The sequence below is a fragment of the Lygodium microphyllum genome, chromosome 19 (genome assembly GCF_053477565.2).
Source record: "Lygodium microphyllum isolate KBCC chromosome 19, Lygodium_microphyllum_v1.1.10, whole genome shotgun sequence".
Classification (NCBI taxonomy): domain Eukaryota; kingdom Viridiplantae; phylum Streptophyta; class Polypodiopsida; order Schizaeales; family Lygodiaceae; genus Lygodium; species Lygodium microphyllum.
The window spans coordinates 39147830-39168896 of record NC_141153.1 but is presented as its reverse complement, the minus strand read 5'-3'; positions in this window follow the sequence as shown (position 1 = coordinate 39168896).

Sequence of the window (21067 nt, the reverse complement as noted above, 5' to 3'; positions counted from 1 at the left end):
TCAACCATATCTTTTTCGGACTGCATATGAACATCCCAACATTGAGGTTCACAACTCACTTTAGCTATAAACCCTGTTTACTGCTGTAAATTGGCACATTGTAAATCTTTTTACTAAAATATTTCAGCAAAAGAACACTTTTTATTGAGAATTCTCAGTACCCAAATTTTTTTGCAGCATGAAATCAACAATTTCACAATACATCGCCAGCTAATGGACCTGTAAGACACATGACAGCTCTTGATTTTTAGTTTTCAGCAATGCTGAAAGATCCTCCATGGTATCCGAGCATGACAGCTTGTAATAGTGACCATCTACCCTATCTTCATCCTGTAAAAGACCTGCAAGCTTCAATTCTTTTTCTTTTCTCTTCAAGTACTTCCTAAAAACTCTAGGTATGTTTGTAATATGTTGAAAACACAAAGTACTTTCAATAGACACACCATAAACTCCTGAGGAAAAACTACTGCTACTAGGAGGCGTCTCATACCATTATCATCTCACAAGACAGTGACGCCTAACAAATATCTGACTCTCCTCTGCTGGAAGAGGGAAATCCCTCAAACAATCATTATTCCATTGATGTTTGACACAAACTGACATGAACTGGACAGTCCTCTTTCCATCATTGCTTGGGATCCACGCATAGGCAGACCCGTCTCAAACCTTAGTCTCCATCCAAGACTCAACAATGAATGGCTGCCCTAAAATAATAGGATAGGAACAAGAGTTCTAGACAAAGAAATGATAAGTCTCGTCCATACCTCCAATAGAAATCTTCAAGTTCGGACAAGTAGCATACAAATCTCCTACAGTGTTGTTGGCTATATGCATGCGCCAACCATGATCCACATCAATTGGCCATCTACTAGTATCATACAATCATGCATTATGACATTAATATTGGAGCCGTGATCCGAAAGAGCAACACAAGGGATCTCCACCTCACCAAGCTTGACTACCATCTCCGTACTCGCACGAGCCCAGTGATTGCGAGAAAAATGGCTATCATGCACCAATCCAGGCACATCATCACTGTCCCCATACTGTATGGTGTCATGCTCCTGCGCATCCGAGCCATAAACACCTCCATTTTTGTTGTGCATCTGTGTTATCTTTTTGCATGTGTTTCATTGTGTTTGATTGCTGTATTATCTTTCCGTCCTTTTCAGAACCCGCATCCAATGTATATACTCCACTTGTGTGTTTGTGTTTGTGTGTGTTTCTATTTGTGTGCATGTTGTGTGTGTGTGTCAAAAAAATATGAAAAACTGATGCCAAAGAGTAATATTAAGCTGCTAATTTCAATGATGAATTCCAAGAAAAGTGCAGGATACCGTGGAATCAAAGGAAGCTTTGTAGATTTCTAAGCTATGAAGATAAAGGTTGCACGTGAACAAGGCCAATGTAATATGCGCGTCAAAGCATTTTTGAAGAAGATACATTAGCACTATATGCCATGGAGAAGAAGGGTCCATATGCCTTTGCCGTAGACCTTTTGATGAGAGGAATCTTTGTGGCTGTCTCAAAGACTGCAGCTGCCCCATGGAACATGTTAAGCTTCTTCTTTCATTGGGCTGTTGTGCAGCTTCACTGCATTGAAATCACATGCAAGGTCAAATACTTAGGTCAAACGTAAGGGTTTCTGCATTAGGCCTGGGCATAGAGAACCCCAGAACCTGCTCAGAAACAGTGTACCATATCACTTATTTCATAGCAGGTGTGGCTTATGGTTTTTACCCTCGGAATGTGGTGAGATATAGGTTTTGAGATCCAATGAAACTTGCTTGAAGTGAGCCATTTGCAATTGACAAGGTTGAAGGGAGTTCCTTTTACTTTTGTAAATGGACTTTGATCTTCCATGTAGTGCCTTTAATGGGAAATCTCAATTTATTGCTTTGTCAATTGGGGGTATTAATCAAGGAAAAGGCAGCTTGAGTAGAAATCAGATGGAGACTCTGCTTTATGGTCCTCTGCCTTGGAGATAGCGAGAAGAGGGAAAGTTCAGGCATCCTCTATGACTTGTGTGGGCTCCAGCATCCGAGGAGAAACGGAATGGGATTCTCCTATTGATAGGTATTCTATTTTCGCTTATATGGCGAAAACACAGGGTCTAGATGCCATGGTTGAGGAAAAGAGAAGAAGAGCTGAGAAGGGTCTCAGCACCTCCAAAAAGACCAGAGGGGGTGACTTTGTTTCACCACCTGTTACAGCTCCACCTATGACGAGTTCTCCAGCTCAATCAGGTCCTGAACAACTTATGGCAGATAAGCAGATGAAAGAAAAGAGACAACCAAGAAAGGAGCCAGGATTCAAGCTCTTGTCAGACCTTGATATGCAGACTGATATGAGTAAGATTTTTCATGAAAGAATTTTGAATAGTGAAGTCACTTTTACTGTTGGAGAAGCTCTTGGGATTGCTAGAAGGGAAATACATGATCAGATGCAGGATCTTTTGTGGAGGAAACGACATGCAATGGAAGGACCTGCTTTACAGGAGTTATGGCATGGAGCTCTTGGGAAAGAGCATGATGATGCAGTGATGGTTGAGAATGCTTCTGTCAATCCACAGTTGGAGAAAATAGTTCCAGCCTATGTAGTATGAAGATGATGATACCCCTATCCTCATTCCTCGCAGCCATTTTTCATGCTGTCATTGGGCTAGAGCAACCACTGAGACGGTGGTAAGGATTGGAGAGAAACAGATTCCTTTGGTTGCTTTAGTCGATCATGGTTTTGAGATTAATCTTATTGCTCGAGGTGTTTATGAGAGTGGCAAGTGGCCCATGGATGCAGAACATGGCTGGCGCATGAGAGCAGCCAATAATACTTCTGGTGATATGTATGCTTCTTGTCCGAGCATCAAAATTTCTATTGGTAATGTTGAAGAGGATTATCATTTCTTTGTTCAGGATTCTTGCTCTTATCCGATTATTCTTGGACAGCCTTTCATTACAGAAGCAAGAATGGAGACGAAAGTGATGGATGATGGCTTAGCCTATGCACGGATACACAGTAAGGATGGTATGCGAGCTGTACAATTTATGACTGTTGGAGTAAATCATCCGAGAAACAGGGACTCCTTGCGTGAGGCACCACTACCTGCGAAGGAGTTGGATTTTCATTAGGTACCGCTGTCTCGCGAGACGCCAGTGATACGGAGCGGAGAAAAGAGATCTCGCCTCCTGGCAGCCAGTCTTTCTCCACTAATTTTGTTGGTTTTTCTTCAGATAGTTCAATAAGTTATCAGAAAATTTCAGATTTTTCTAGAGCTTCCAGGCAATACATTGGTCTTAAGAGAAAGAGTTGAAGACTGCAAGTATTTTGCAAGCAGAAGAGCATGTGGATGGGCTGTATGAAGGAATGTCTTATGCAGATACATTGTCTGAGATGGAAAATATGCTGAAAACTGATGTATGTAAGGGTTCAAGTATCATACCTGTGCAAACCTTGGATATGTATCAATAAATTTCTGATTTTATGCTAAAAACAGAGTCAGAGGCTGAGAAAACTCAGCAAACCAAAGTTATGGCTAATCTTGATCAACTTTCAGAGTTGTAGAGGGCTGAAACCTTTCAGCCAGCAAAGTTGAATGCTGGAAAAATTCAGCATATAGAGTATGAGGCTGCATCATGGTAGTCCATAGAGCAGAGGGCTGAAACCATTCAGCCAATAGAGTTTAATGCTGAAAAAATTCAGCATACAGAGTTTCAGGCTGCGCCCATGCATTCCATAGAGCAAAGGGCTGAAATCTTTCACCCAACAGAGTTGAGAGTTGCTGAAAAATTGCAAAAATTGCAGCAAAGAAAAGAGTGCTTGACTGATGCCAAGGTTGACATGAAGTATAAAACAGTTGATAAGAAGGTTAAGCCGGTAGCAGGGCCACTTCCTCCTGATAGTGATGAGCAGATAGAAAAAGCTATGAAGCAGCCTATGTTGAGAGATCCTACAAATATTGGACATAAATTTACAACTGAAACTCTTGCATAATTGAAGATTGGAAATGATGATTTCTTGCTTCCAGTGGAAAAAGAATGTTTTAGAGAGATGCTTGGACGACATGGTAAGACATTTGCTTTCTTTCCTCATGAAATTGGCTGCATTAGTCCCGAATTGGTTGCGCCTATGGTCATCTTCACTGTCCCTCATGTGCCATGGAATATACATCCTTTACCTGTGCCTAGAGCACACTTGCCAAAGCTAATAGAGTTGCTGAATGAGAAGATTAAGATGGGAATTTTGGAACCCTCTTCTGCACCCTATTCTAACAGGTGGTTTACTGTACCAAAGAAAAATGGTACCTTGAGATTTATTCAAGATATGCAGCCCGTGAATGGAGTGAAAATTAGGAATGTGGGAACAGGTCTAGTTGTGGATGAGTTTGCTGAGGTTTTTGCAGGACGAGCCATCTATTCCCTAGGTGACTTGTATTTGGTTATGATGTTTCAGCTTGCCTTGGAAAGCAGGGATATTATGTTTCAGCCACCTATTGGTCTTGTGAGGATGTGTACCTCGCCTCAAGGTGCCACCAACTCAGTTGCTCATATGATGAATGCTATGCATAGAGTTCTACGAGACTATATTCCGCAGTATACCATGCCTTTCCTAGATGATGTGCCTATTAAGGGTTGTGCAGAAGAAGAAAAGAATGAGAGTCTTGATTTGCGAGGATGTAGATAGTTTGTGGCTGAACACTTGGTTGCTTGTGAGCAAATATTAACACGATTAGAGGAGGTGAATTTGACTCTTTTAGGGCTGAAATCTGTCTTTGGTGTTAATGAAGTCATCATAGTTGGGCATATGGTTGGTTATTATGGCAGGAAGCCTTCACCTGCAAAGGTGGATGCCATAAGCAGGATTGCAGAGGATTGCTCGACTACTTCAGAGGTGCGGAGATTTGTGGGAGCTTGTGTATTTTACATGATTTGGATTCCTCATTTTGCTCACATAGCAGATGTTCTCTATCAGCTGCTTCGAAAGGGGCAGAAGTTTCATTGGGATGAGAAGCATTCGAAAGCCATGCGTAAACTCAAGAAGCTGTTGCAGTCAGCTCCTACTCTTCGTAAGGCGGATTATCAGTGTGGACGGCCAATCATGTTGACAGTTGATACTAGCCCTATTGGCATAGGTTGGGTAGTGGGACAGGATGATGTTGATGGGAATAGATATGCAATCCGTTTTGGAGCTAAAGTTCTTAATGAGTGATAGAGAAGATATCCGCAGATTAAAAGAGAGTTGTGGGGAGTAGTCACTGCACTGAAGTGTGATAAAGGGTATTTTATTGGTGCTTCAGTTGTTGTGGAAATAGATTGTTTGCCTTTGCTTGGCATGATTACTAGATGTTCGACTCCAGATATAGCGATGCTTCGGTGGATTGCCTACATCAAATCATTGAATCCAGCATTTCGACGCATAGCAGGAAAAGATAATCTAGTTTTGCTAACATGCTGTCTAGAGCGAGATATGAGGATGAGGAGTCAATGCTTGCAGAAGATGATGAGACAGAGTTTGCAGCTTCTGTCCTTGTTCATGATTGTCATGTATCTACTGTTGAAGCCTTTACTGAAGAACTCTATGTTGGCGAGTGGCTGCAAATTGGTCAATATCTGAGTTCATTGACTCGAAGAGCTGATTGGATAGATGATGTATTCAAGAAAATCAAAAGAAAGGCTTATGGGTATTTCTTGAAAGATGGTTTTCTTTGGAATCACCCAAAGAAGAGAAGTGTCCTACCCTTGAGAGTAGTTTGTGAGACAGCGATGCAGATACAGATTATGCGAGAGTTTCATGAGAGTTCTTGGGCTGTACATAGAGGTGTGTGGGCTACCTATGAGAAAATCAAAGAAAGATACTGGTGGAAAGGGATGTATAAAGATGTTTCCCACTTTGTTGAGACTTGCAGGGACTATCAGCTTTACTCTTTAGTGCAGCATCATGATGAGTTGCATCCGACCTGTCCACTATGTATGCATTATAAGTGGGTGTTAGACTTGGTTACTTTGCCAGTGGGACTTTGGCAGATGAGATATCTTGTCTTGGCCAGGGAGGATCTTACAAACTATGTTGAAGGCAGATCTTTGCGGACAAAGACCACCACTACAGTATGTAAATTCTTGTTGGAAGAAATATTTTGCAGGTATGGATGTATAGGCAAGATTACAACTGATCGTGGAGAGCTCGATGTAGACGAAGCTAGAGAATTTTTCTCACGGCTTGGGATTAAGTTGGTGGCTCTTACTACTGTCTATAATCCAGAGGGGAATGGCAAGAGCAAAAGAGGACATCCGCCGATAGTTCAGGCATTGGCAAAAGCTTGTAGAGGTTGGATTGGAGATTGGCCGATATTATTACCTTTTGCATTATGGGCAGACCGCTCTACACATAGCGTGACTACTGGATATATGCCTGGGCAAAAACCTGTCATGCCTATAGAAATCTGTGCTCTCACGTGGAGTGCTCTTCCATGGCATGAGAATTTATCAAGGGAGGAGCTTCTAGCTCTTCGGATTCGTTAATAAGAGAGAAGGGCAGAAGATGTGCAGCTAGCAGTTGATCATTTGAAGGCAGCCCGACTCAGAAACAAGGACAAGTTTGATTTGAGGCATCGCTTGCGGCCTAGAGCCATAAAAGAGGGAGATTGGGTTCTAGTCTATGACAGTAGCCTAGAGAATCAGCATAGTAGCATGAGAAAAATGGTTCAAAGATTGTTTGGACCATATGAGGTGAAACAGGTTTTTGACAATGCTACCTATGAGTTGGTTGAATTGGATGGGATGGTATTGAGGGTGCCCATTGCTAGAAAACGAGTCAAGATTTTCAAGAGAAGAGAAGATGAAGAGTATGCACTTGAAGCATTGGCAGAAGAAGAGCAGTCAGAAGAAATTCTAGCAGAAGAAGCAGAGAATATGGATGATGAAGCTGATGGAGAAACATGTCTATTGGAAACTGATGAAGGACTGGACCTGTTTGTGGACTTAGATGATCCTGGATAGTTGGCTCATCCGAAGGATGTGCAGGTTTAGAGGGGGTGGATGTCATGCTGCTGTGCATCCGAGCCGTAAAAACCTCCATTTTTGTTGTGCATCTGTGTTATCTTTTTGCGTGTGTTTCATTGTGTTTGATTGTTGGATTATCTTTCCGTCCTTTTCAGTACCCGCATGCAATGTATATACTCCACTTGTGTGTTTGTGTTTGTGTGTGTTTGTGTTTGTGTGCATGTTATGTGTGTGTGTCAAAAAAATATGAAAAACTAATGCTAAAGAGTAATATTAAGTTGTTAATTTCAATGATGAATTCCAAGAAAAGTGCAGGATACCATGGAATCAAAGGAAGCTTTGTAGAAGCCGACATTTAAGCTATGAAGATAAAGGTTGCACGTGAACAAGGCCAACGTAATATGCGGGACAAAGCATTTTTGAAGAAGATACATTAGCACTATATGCCATGGAGAAGAAGGGTCCATATGCCTTTGTCATAGACTTTTTTATGAGAGGAATCTTTGTGGCTGTCTCAAAGACTGCAGCTGCCCCATAGAACGTGTTAAGCTTCTTCTTCCATTGGGCTGTTGTGCAGCTTCACTGCATTGAAATCACATGCAAAGTCAAATACTTAGGTCAAACATAAGGGTTTTTGCATCAGGCCTGGGCATAGAGAACACCAAAACCTGCTCAGAAACATTGTACCATATCACTTATTTCATAGTAGGTGTGGCTTATGGTTTTTACCCTCGGAATGTGGTGAGATACAGGTTTTGAGATCCAATGAAACTTGCTTGAAGTGAGCCATTTGCAATTGACAAGGTTGAAGGGAGTTCCTTTTACTTTTGTAAATGGACTCTCATCTTCCATATATTGCCTTTAATGGGAAATCTCAATTTATTGCTTTGTCAATTGGGGGTATTAATCAAGGAAAAGGCGTGATGCATCCGAAACCATGGCCAACTGCTTGGCTGGAGTATCACTACTGGTGTTGGCCTAGCCTATTCTTGGCAAAAAGGAGTTTTTTTTGCTCTTTACTAGGCAATTAAGGAGGGAATTAGCGATGGCAGGGGGACTTTTTCTGGCTCATTCTACTACCGTGAAGGGAAAAATTATGGTGCAAGCTATGAAAAGAGGTGGCCATCAGAGCTGCTTTGAATCGGGCATATGGTGGAGTGAAGGACTTCTACATTGGCTCACTGTCTTCGAGATGTACATCCTCAGAAGGACTTCTATGGTGGCCATTGTTGATGTCTGCGAAAGAACAGGGCTCTAGGGGACTGCTTGAGTGAAGGGAAGCAGGATGAAAGTAAGTATTAACAGTGTGCGCAGTTATAATGCTTCCGGCAGGTCAGATAATACACTACCTATGGCCGGAATTAGCTGTGGTCATGGATCAGATGCAACCATCAGCAAAGGAAGTACATCATCGAGTGCGCCCGACAGAGATCTCATATCCTTACGTGAAGGAGATTGACACTCCTAGCTGTGATTAATATTCGGAGAGTTTCTGGTGTTGCTTTAGAGGAATGATCCACTTCTGGAGAGGCGGCTTGTGGCTCCACAGTCTGAGAAGGGCTCAAAATCAAGAGCCATCCTTGCATGGTCGACTCTATCTGGAATATTTGCTGATCATGAGATCAGTATTGCCCGTTCTAAGGGTGGCAACTCTTCAGGGCCAGCGCCTGCTGAAATGTGGACATTTCGTCAATTTTTGGTGGAACGGCTGATGGAGCATGACTTAGCTTTAAAAGGCTAAATTGAGGATGCGAAGCTTTTGGCTCAGGGTGCAAATCAAGATGATGAGCTCATTGATTACTATAATCAGTTGCGAAATGGAATGTTGGAAGCTTATTCAGGAATTTCCGAAGGATTCAAGAACACAAAGCCGGAGCTGATGTCACCATATGCGAGCCATATTTTGCAGTTCATTGAAAGCATTGCTGAAGATGTACACAGGGATGATGCAGTCACAAAGGCAGCAGTAGGTGTTTTGGGTGATTTAGCTAATACCTTGGGTGCTAGAGCTGCAGCTTTGTTTCTCTTCATCATTCTACAAGAACTTTTTGCAGTAGTGCCAAGCAACTGATGATCAGCACAGTTGAAAGAGATAGCAGATTGGGCATCCTTTAGCCACATTCTATCTGGATGAATTTGAATGCAGTAATCTTCATCTAGTTCTTCTGTATAGTTGTTGTTGAGGATGAATCAGAGCTTGTAAAAAGGAGGAACATTCTGTCCAGCTTGCTTACAGATCACACTAATCTCTATTAACACCTAAAGAAGAGTGGAGATAGTGAAGCAAAAATAAAATAAAAGGATCTTTGGTTACCAAGGTGAGGCTCACTTGTTGAGATACCAAAACTATTCATGACAGCATATAAAGAACATGGACTTGCTCAGTTTCTTTATTGTAACTCTATGAATTTGACAAGCAATATAGTGATCTTTGGGATAAAAATTTTGAGTTCTTCTTGTTAGCGTCTTTCCTTGCTGTATCTTGAACCCTGTGTTCTGCAGCTCTTGCATGAATTGTATGACAACGGGCTGAAGTAAAGGTTGAAGAGTCTTCTCGGACTGCATACATAAAGCTCCATCTGTAGACTCCTCAGTAATCTCCTCATCAGAATCAGCCTCCTCAATCTACGAGCCATAGATAATAGCCTTAGCATTTTCCATTAGAGAATTTTAGTGGTAAAAAAAGGGCCCTCTAAAAAACTACAACCTTGAACTTTCTCTTTCTATAAAAATAGAATATTTTCTCAAATTTGGGCCAAAAAGTGTCCAATGTGTACCAAATGGTCGAGATATTGAATCAACTTCTTCCCTAAGGTGAAAGCAATATCATTAAATGCCCCAAATTCAAAACTTTTGAAAAGTGAGAGTTTCTTCTAAAGCCTTTCCCGCTTCTATAGCAATGGTGCAAAATCCACCACACATAGGTGCAATGGCGAATACAAACTCATAGAATCCACCACCATAGGTGCAATGGCAGACACAAACATACAGCAACCTCCTTTCAATAGCAATGTCAAGTATCACCTCCACATAGATGTAGAGAATATTTATGCCCCATTACAAAAAAGGAGGGGAGGAAATTACATCTCAGAAACAATGAAGATGCAACTACGTGAGGGAGGAGCAAGGCATGTCGACCTTTTGTGTTATGGTTCTCTTTATCCTAAAGATACTCACACTATTAGAACCCCACCCTTTTCAAACCCGACTACCCTTCTTAGGTTTGTTGGAGATGGCAAGAATGGCCTTCTTGGCTATTGCAAAGCTATCTCTACAACACCTACAATGGAGAGTGCAATGATGCACATCAAGAGCAGGACCATTAATAACTTTAAGGTGGAATGCAACCTCCAAGAAGAAAAGATCAAAGCCTAACAACAGGAGATACAAAGGTTGAACAAGTAGCTGCAAATTTTGAGACAGAAGCAAACATTGCTTGGCCCTTGACAAAGGAAACGAGAACTAAAGAACATAGAGAATTTGAAGGTGGGCTCTGGAGGTATGAAGAAACGAATCAGGGCTATCAGGTTAGGAATCCCTTGTCTTACTAATCTGTGCTTTTTTGTTATTATGTCTCCTTGCTTTACATTGTCCCTCTTGTTTAGGGATGTGCTACAGCCAAACAAAGAAAAATTGTAACCCCAATATCAACGACTTAAGCCACTTATTAGCTCAAAGATTGTAGAAAAACTCATATAGGAGAAGAAGTTTAAGGTAGTGCAGAGGCAAGTTGTTGAGCTATTTGTGAGCCAGAACATGATTTCTGTAGAGGGTATACAGAGTGCCATGGATGAGAGTGGCATAAGTCGCAATGGCTATGGTTTCTTACAAAAAGAGGTTACAAGCTCATTTAAATCACAAGGTATTAAGCCAAAGCTCCTACCCACAACTGGAGCAATTTTGAGACTTTGGAAATATCTTAACTCAAAGCAAGAGGAGTATGTTGGAAAGCCCTATCACATCAATGGAGAGTTTCAGGCAAAACAAGGTCTAGTTGTCTATGATGAATACAACAATGTCTTCGTGGATTTGGAGATACTACATGTCCGAATGGTTGATACAGCATCTCACATGGAGAGACAAATGGCATATTGAACTTTACATTAAAGATGGATGAGTGTCAGATTCTAAAAGATGTTAAGATGGAGAGGGTAGCCATTACATTGATGGACAAGGCAATGGCAAACATGCCAAAGGATGATCCTCGTTACTTCATTGTACAGTCCGAAATGAATTTATGGTGGCTTGGGACATTTCTGGTTGTGTTAGAGAATTATGAAGCATTGGAATGGGTTTTTTAGAAGACTCCACTACCCAAATGTTATTAACGGTCAAATGAAAAGATAGAATACACTACTGGTTCCAAATAGGGGCAACTTTCAAGTTACTTGGCATCTTGCATTAGACTTGAAGACTCTAAAGTGTTAATATAATTGTAACAAAGGCCCATCCACCCTTTCTTGCATGTATTGCATGGAGGATGCAAAAACACTTGATCAAAAGTGGTGGAAGAAGGTGCCTACTTGTCACCACTTCGACAAAGATTTAAAACCAATCTTTGATATACCTCTATTGAATGTACATATATGTACAATGCATGCACTTTGTCGGGTGATTGAGAAGCTTGTCAACCTGTACATTGGATTTGGTTGGAAGATCAAGAACCACACAGAACGAAAGAAGGGGATTGCCGCTATTGGCAGACATATGAAGCTTCATGGAGGCAAGGTACAAATCGTGCAGGATAAAAAAAATTCAAACCACGAAATAAACGTACCAAGAAAAGTTTCTCTTGGAGGCATGAAGGCAAAACGATTCCTCTCAAGACCCATCAACAATAGATGAAAAAATCTTACCAAACATAGAAAGAACTACAAAAGGGCACATGTAAATAGGATTGACTTTGAGCAATGGAGAAGGCTGCACAACACAATAAAGGATCACAAACCTCTTTCAAGACATGCGAAGGTAGAAGTGTGGCATGCTGTGGATATCATGTTCCAGATGCTGGATAAGGAGACATGGAAAAATACAAACAAAAAAAAACGTTTCAGACTATTCTAGGTCTATTCAAGAAAGAGTCCCTAAAAGCATGGGAAGACATCAATTTCACACATTGCGTGGTAAGACAAGTCTTTGGTTTCATACATGTTAGTATAAAATTGTTTGTGTCTACTAAATATTATTCAAAGACTAACCATTTATATGCAACACATCATATAAAATCATTTGCCATATTTCATTGAAAATTATGGAGATCCAAGTATTTGGAGCACACAAGGCATGGAAAAGTCCCATTACATGGCACACAATGCATATTTTAGGCATACCCAACATGTTGGCGGTAGTAGAAAATCCAACAGTCTTTGCGAGCTATTCCAATGGTTTTACAGAAGGATATTGTAGATACTATGGACAAAAGAGGAATTAAAATCATCAGACATTGCACAAGCAGTACGAGATGCTAGGATAAAGAAAGACAAGAAGATTGAAGCATTCATAAATTCAAATGCACTTGAAGGACGAGGAAAATGGAGGCAAGGTTGACACTATCACAATCGTCATAAGGTTGGAATACAAGAGGAGACCTCTCAAATTGATGATACCCTCTAAACTTGATAACTATGATCATCCCAACGTATGATTCAACTTTTCAATGATAATACATTTGATGTTCTAGAGTCAGTGTCTACTACTTTTGTTATCAATGAGTTGATTCTCTCCCCCTCCCACTCCACCTCCCCCTCTATTGACTCTCTTGGCACCATGGAGGGGGTTGTGTCTGGCACTCCCTCTAGTTAAATCTCCTGTCGGGCAGCCTTCATGTCATCCCATGCTACCTATTCCAATTGTTCTCTCCTTGGCTACCCTTCTCGTACATAAAAACTCCTCCACCTTAGCTTGGTCTATTTCAAATTTCCACATAGCCTTTGCATGCCTTATAACATCGGCATGATTTAGTTCTTCTTGTTGTATAAGGTGCTCCAATTTTGCTAGCACTTGTTAACTTCTCGTAGTGCTATCTCCTTGGCCCGTCAATTGTCAATGTCAGCCAATATACCCTATTGAGCAACTAGGGTATATCGGATGATAGTCAAGTCACTATAACACTGAAATGGAATGTCCTAAAAACAAAGCAAGACATGCAACTTACCTATCAATGCACATTGCATGCATATAAATAAACATAAATAAGTCACTCTACTTACATAAGGAACATCAAGAATTTATCTGCATAAAAGTGAGGCATTCATAGCAGTTCTCCATCCAAAAGAGAATGCGTCTGACTGGATAGGCACCATGACCTGCTATATTTGCATCCCGTCCGCTAGCCCCCCTCTAACATTAGATGCTCGTACATCATCACAAATTGTTTTGCACAAGTACAAAGACACCTTGATGTTACAACAAATGCGTTGAACTTGCATAGAATGAAATAATTGAATATAGTGTTGAGGTTACTCACTGTCTAACTCAACCACGGAATCCACTGGATCTCCCCAAATTTGCTAAAAATATTGTACTCATCTCCATCAAATACAAAAATAAGCTCCAATGCTCACTAAGTTAACATGGAAAAATAATTATTGGCAACATGCTCGCTTAAGGTCTCTTAAAGATATTATTTAATAGTCACAACATACCTTTGATTATAGGCCATATATATGATTTTACTGTCATCCAACCTGACACGCCTCAACCAATCAAGCTGTTGGATGAACACTTGTGCATCGTTATGCAATGCAATGGAAAATAGAGGGTCAAGAACAAAAACTTATATTTGATGTTCCTCTACTAGAGACACCAAATTGAACCTATACGTACTAACAATCGGGCAAGTAAGACTCAAGCATTTGATCAAATACTTATTAAACATAGGACAATTGAATAGAATACTTACAGCATTGCCACATACACTACTGTGTCTGTGGTCATCCGGCTTTCAAAATGCCAGATGCACTACAAGTTGTGCAAGTCCATCGATAAAACCTCTATGGCCCCCAGAATGGTAAAGCCACAATTTATAGAAGAAGAAGAAGTGGAGGTCAGCATATTATTGTAATCTTGGAGCCCTTGAGCATGCTACTGATGCACTCGTCATTAATATCTTGGCGCTCTTTAGAGGGGCCAGCTCCTAAGTCTTGTGACTGGTTCATGGGCTCTAGCTTTAGCCATGGGCTAGGCTTGGGGCTCCAATTGTGGCTGGGGTTGGGGATGGGACTCCAGCTACTAGGGTGGTGGGGCTCTAGCTAGGGCTGGGGCTCCTTGGGTTGGGGCTCCTTGGGTTGGGGCTCGCTCTTAGGGCTGCTCTTTCAAAACTTTCTCAATAAAAATCTGTGATATGGCACCCTAGATGGATAGGAGGGATAGCACGGATGTCATGCATGCGAGGGTCACGCATGAGAGGAGGCTGAAGCAACTGATCATATTTGTAGTGGAGCCTCGTATTAGTGTCAAAGTCTCTTGCCATCATAGTAACCCTGTGTGCATGTGTAGCAAGCGTGTAGGAATCCTCCATGAATTCAATCAAGAAATCTTCATAGATCTCTTGGAGGGAAAGGAGGAAAGAAGCGGTTGTTAATCGTCAAACGAATAAGGTGGAAAATCTGGAAAAGCTAAAGTAGAAGACAAAGGCCAAGGCAAAGTGAAACGGAAGACAAAGGTGTGCCAAGAAAAATCTAGAAACACGAGAAGCGCAGAAAAGTCCTAAATAAGGGGAAAGACGCACAAGGAAAAGCGCAAGTCAATAATTTTGTAAAAGAGAGCAAGCACATCGTGATTTAATTTAAGGAGTGCCGGGCTCTCACCCGTGCAATTTGTAAATCTAGACGGGCGATGGAAAGGAAGCTAGGAATATAGAAGGACAATGGGAAAAAGGGCCTAGGCCACAGCCGGCTATGTAAAAAAGGGGATGACCGCCCAAAAGGGATTTAGGGTTTTATATATAAAGTTGAAAAGTGAATGAGAAGCTCATTCTTGTGTGTGGCCAAAAGTGGGTCTCCTCTTCTTCTTCTTCTTCTTGTTTGAGAGTGTGAGGGAGTGAGTGTGTGAGGGTGAGGGATCGGGGAGGAGAAGCTCTCCACCTTCTCCTCTCTTCTTCTCTTCTCTTCTCTTCTCTTGTCTTACTCGCGGTGATGGAGCTTGGAGTGTGGAGCTTGAGGATGGAGCTTGCTTGAAGCTTGCACTTAGATTGTGGAGCTATCAGAGTGCGCGAGAGAGGAGGTAACTCGATCGACATGGAGGTAAGCTCACTACACCCTTAGATATGGATGGCGCGTCAGCTATGTGAGAGGTAGCCATTAGTGCTCGGCTTGGAATGCTTGAAACAATAAGCGGTCCATGGGTCTTGGCAGTTGAGTGAAAGCTCCCACATTTTGGTTCCATTGCCAAACAAACAGATTCAAGCCTTGAGCGTTTGCGTGCTTCGAATCCAGCATTGAAGTAAGGGTTTTCCTTGAACCGGTGCTTGAGATAGATAGATAGGAAGCGAGGGAGTTTGAAGAGGTATTCGATCTTCTTAACAAGTAGGTTTTTGGTTTTTTGGATTTGGAAAAGCATGTTGGAGTAGGGTAGTTATTTTCTTTGTGATTTGGGTACATTAGGGTAGGAAAAAACAAAGAAAAATAAAAAAAACAAGCATTAGGGTTTCTGCTATCATAACAGGGCATGAGGGTTTGATTCAATGGCCGATTTGCACTTTGGAGCTTATTGCCTATTCCAGGTATATACAACTCTTCCCCTCCATCCATAGCTTTGATCTAGAGGTGTGTATGATAGGTTGTGACCTGAATCATGTGATTCAGGTGATTTATCATTGCACCGGCAAAAAACGCGTCGTGCTCGACATGTCCGAGTGACGGCGATTCTAGGCTGAGTCCCAGAATTGGCCCTCGGACCGCTCGGCCATTCAGCCCTCGGCCCACTACCACTCGGACCACTGACTCGGCCCACTGGACTTGGACACCCACCGCTCAGCTCGTCCGAATTGAGCATTCGAACCAACTTTGAAATTCATCCCTCGGCCCACTACCACTCGGACCACTTGACTTGGCCCACGCAACTCGGACACCCACCACTCGGCCCATTCGAATTGATCATTCAGACCAACTTCGAAATTCAGCCTCGGTCCACTGGACTCAGCCCACTTGACTCGGCCCTCGGTCCCCACTCGGCCCGCGGACAACCAGACTCGGATTGGCAAAATTTGACATTCCGACCGGTTACATTCGGCCCTTTCTACTCTACCCCCTTGGACGGTCCGAATCAGACACTCGGCCCCCGCAATTTGGACTTGTTGGGCTGAATTTAGATTTTTTTTCAAATTTTAATATGTAGATCCTGAAACTGACCGAGAGACCATATAGAGCCAAAACCATATCATAGATCCATTACTAGGCTGAAACTTAGAGCAAGTAGTTCAAAATTTGGCTATAAACGGTCTTCCAAATTGTGCATGGTGTTTAGTGTAACGGCCCTGCGGGCCAGGGGGGACTGCCCCCCCCTCGGACCCCCGCAGAGGGGGCTCTGCCCCCTCCGCACCTCCCCCAAGTAGATTAAAGAGAAAACATGCATCGTGACATGTCCTCCACATTGGACCCTAGTGTAGTAATGGCTCTACACCAGCATGGATTCTCACTTGCAAAAGAGCAACCAAAAGCCCATACCCAAACAGAGAGAAACAGAGACCCTAGAGCCTCAATGGGCCAATCTAGCCAACAAGGGCAAAAAGGCCACACTGCAAAAACACAAACGTCTTGCATTTAGATTGCATCTAGTCAAAGCAAAAATCAACAACATCAAGCTACAAGAGTGAGGATGACTAGATATGACAGTCCTAATGATAGATGCACCTTGAATAGCATTGCACATGTGATGCAAGACATCGGTGTAGAATCCACATCTGGTCGTGCAGTTGGGGACTCAAGGGCATTTGTCAGAAGGCTTAAATTTGCAAGCCAAGACCCAGAAGATGAAGACATAGTACCACCTACTTATCTTAGGGTCAAACTCACCGCAAAAAGAGAGCATATTATCGATGCTTTGATTGATGAAGGAGCAAATTTTAATATCTTGACCTATGAATCATGAACCCTACTAGGCCAACCAGAGCTCACACTGACTAATGCAACTCTTAGCCCTTACAGGGGACACCCACAAGCACTCATAGGGAAGTGCAAAATCCTTGCGACAATTGAAATTAAAAGCTTGCCTATCCTATTTCATGTTCCTCCAAATAGTGCTAATTATGGGAAGGAAACCCTCCTAGGAAGACCCTTCAAAAGGGCGACCAAGTGTGAGGCCAACTATGTAGCATAGAGGATACACTTGACACTACCGGGTGTGAGGATAGTCACAACCTTTAGCAAAGGTGACCTCATCGAACCTCGAGGGAAAGGCAAGGAAGGTACTGACATAATAGTCAAGCCTACTAACGAGAGTAAGGACTTGTTGGAAGAGTTGATACAAGCACAGGTCGAACAACGAGAATCAGTGAGTGAGGCCATGCTTGAAACAAGAAGGTCAAGAGACAATGCCAAGGACGGCCTTTAGACTTACAAATATCATAGAAGACCCCAAAAGAAGCCCAAGCCTTATAGACAAAGGCATTGATGGAGGGTGAGCACAACACTGCAATGGATATCCAAAGCGTTGCTATGTACTCAAGGGTATTACACAGGTAACCGATGGATTTGGGTGCCAAAACCCCCTGCTAAACCTCCTTTGTCGACTGAAGGCCAGATCGTATCAAGAGCAAGGAAGCAAAGGAGGAGATCTAAATGAAAAACCAAGTCTCAAGTCAACAATAGTGGAGTGACCGAGCCCCTCACGATCGAAATCAAGAAACCAAACGGGACCAATCGGAGGGTAGATCCTCAGCCTAGCACGATTGACAAGCATGCATAAGATGTAATCATTGAGGACACGCAAAAGCCACTAGTGCCCAAGGAGCCTTTGATTCCCCAAGAGGATAGCAGGCATCATAGGCACAACATTGCTCATGGCAAGGTTAAATGCTCAACAAAGAAAATAGAAAAATCATCTAACAGCTAAGCAAATCTCGCAGCCAATGTCAAAGCTACTTAGGAGTCCCAAGTCTCCTACACCCTCTTTCCCTAAATGGACATAGGAAGCACAACAGTCGTCAAGTGCGACTACTCAATCCCAATCTCTACCTACATCAGAGCTTCCAAATGTCCAAGAGATAGGACATGGCACCACCCTTAGCTCTCAACCTAAGGATATGCCTGTGCAATCCATCGTGGCTAGCTCAACTGATACTCGATCTACACAAGTGAAGGCTCTAAGGGCAACAAAAGACACAACCACTTCCAATCGACCTAAGGACTTGACACCACAATCCACCAATAGTAGCAAGTCCACTAAACCAGCCACTACTACTTCCAATTAGGGATCATAGTAGTCACAGCCCTTGGCCATGACAATGCCCCTTGCGGAACGTGTCCTTAGTAGTTTACCTGTGGAGGAGGTATCAGAACCAAATTCATTGACAACTCCAACACTTCCAAATTTCTTAAAGCCTAAGCTGGAGGAGCTAAACAGAAGGGAATTGACTGAAGAGCTAGACTCTCCAAAAAGAGAGGCAGTTCTACCCTCCAACCTAGCGAGGCTATTCAACAGGCCACGGCTATGCCCCATGAGGACACACTAGAGAAAGAGAATGCTGAGGCCCAGCCAAGTACATCAATGACTAACCTAGTTCAAGGTCCCGAGTCTTCAAGGGATACACCTCGATTGCCTAAGAAAAAGAAGAGAAAAGAAAAAAACAACAACGGCAGTTGCAAATGGCTGTAGACCCCAAGAAGATTGAAACCAAGAGTGCCAAAGAGCTAAGGAATAAAGCATCGAAACCATCCACCAATGAACCCATCGATGTCTCTTCTAATAGTGGTGAAACCTCAGACACATCTGTGTGCTTTTAAAAATTCAAAACAATCGTTACCATCAATGGTTGCTTTCAACACTCAATTCACCGACAATGGAACTCGCATTGACCAATCAAGAGTGGATACAACACTGTCACAACAGGGTGACAAATTTATACCAGCCACATCCAAGGAGAACCATGACACAATAACAAAGCCTCAGGAGAAACATGGAAACCCCGAGAGCATAAGCAACCCTAGCGTTGACCAATCCTGGTCATCTAGGCATGAGCCCCTAGCTATGCTAAAGCCTAGGGAAACTCATAGTACCTTGCATGAGATAGCAACCGAGCAAGCCCTCGTTGAACATAGAAGTGTCGCAAAATGCTTAATTGAGTTGAATGCTAAGCTCAAAGTGTTCGCACGAGTCTACGTCCTGGCAGACATGGGCGCATTCCCTAAGGAGCAGCTTGTAGAATACTTGCCATTTCCCCTATCCTGGGAAGAGCAAGAACATCTTGATGAGCACTATGATAAGCTTCTACATGATCGCATGTGACTCACCTCTAACGAGGAAGTCGACGAACTACGCTTAACTGTAACATTCAATGATGTGCTCTGCCAACCAAATCTCTTAGAGATAGAGAAACTAAAGTGACAATCAGAGGGTCGAAGTCAATTTGAACAATGTTGCTTTGAAAACCGCATTGCAATTCTGAACTAGGAGCCCAAATCATGACAGTCTCAGAAGAGCGATTGGCCAAATGGCTGTCTCAAAGAGACCCAACCTATGTGGCGCCAACTTCCTTTTGAGTGCTAACTACCATTCAGGGTACGGACTTAGCTAGAACTAGCCAAGAGAACTCTTTGGCTGATAAGGTTCTCACTAAGGAGGAGCTACATGTTGCAAGTAGACTTAGACAAGGTACCATGATACTTGATGTTGCAAAATACCTAATGTTATTAAAAAGGCTACCACGAGTACTGGATGCATGTACCACATTCTAGTACAATCCCGAGTTCTACAATTGGTTTTTATCCTCGTGAAGTGACATGGATTCGTAAATATGTACAAAAATAAATAATGAATTTTGTGACCCTGTATAGACAATATCAACACACACAAGCAATGATAGTCAAGCATAGGGAGAAGAGTTGGGTTCGACAGGCTAAGCTCCTTAGGTCCTCCTCTCACCACACATTTAGAAGCTGTGTGACCATTCGCACCTCTAGTGGAGGGCATGCAACCCTCATTACCACCATAGGAAGCCCTGACCAACATCTCCGATGGTGTAGACAGGGTACTGTCCCTTTCTATACACCTTTCCCCCTTTCCGGTCTATCCTTCCGAGGATGAGCCCTGCCCCACTCCATGACAAACAGTCCACGCAACTTAGCATGAGCCAAGATTTGCTAATGGCTGAAGGCCAAATGAACATCTTCATGGGGGCCATCCCTCCATAACAAACACTGCATGCCTCAGCTCTCCCTTCTCATCATGTGCACTTCATAATCCACTGTATAATCCCTTCCATGCGAACAATTTTATCCTGCCTCAAGGCCTAATCCTTGATTCGCATATTGCAGGTCCCCCTATGGTAGCCGACATGGAGCAACTAGTGCAGCTGGCTTGCAAGGACAATATCCGCTGTCGAAGGGAGCATGTAGCACAAGCTTCTCTGCCAGAATGCTATGTACCTACCCTTAAAAGGTATGCAAAGAAACGAGGCCCCAAGAAACACTGCCTCGGACGTAGGCTAAAAAATCCCAAGGCCAGGGAAATAGAAGCTCAAGGGAGCACACGGGGTATGGCAATACTGGTCGTGCAGGCTCCCACCAGACGCTCGGGCACCAGGTGCTCAAAAGAGGAGAGGGCAGCTCGAGACAAGTAGGAATTCGATGTTGAGATATCGAGCTCCACTCGTGATACGCCAGGGTGACCGTTGTGTATTTATGTCACCGACTTGTCAGTTGCAGACGCGGTTGGTACACCGCCCATGAATAATAGCTACATGATAGCTATCCTTATCTACTCTAGTTCGTGGCTCAGTTAGTATGCCACCTTAGTTAGTTGAGTTTGGTTTGAGACCCATATATAGGGTTCTTCTATTTCTTTATATAAGAGTTCTTTGGCTTACACAACTAAGAAGAGGAAAACTGTTTTCAGCCTCCACCCTTGTGTGTCTT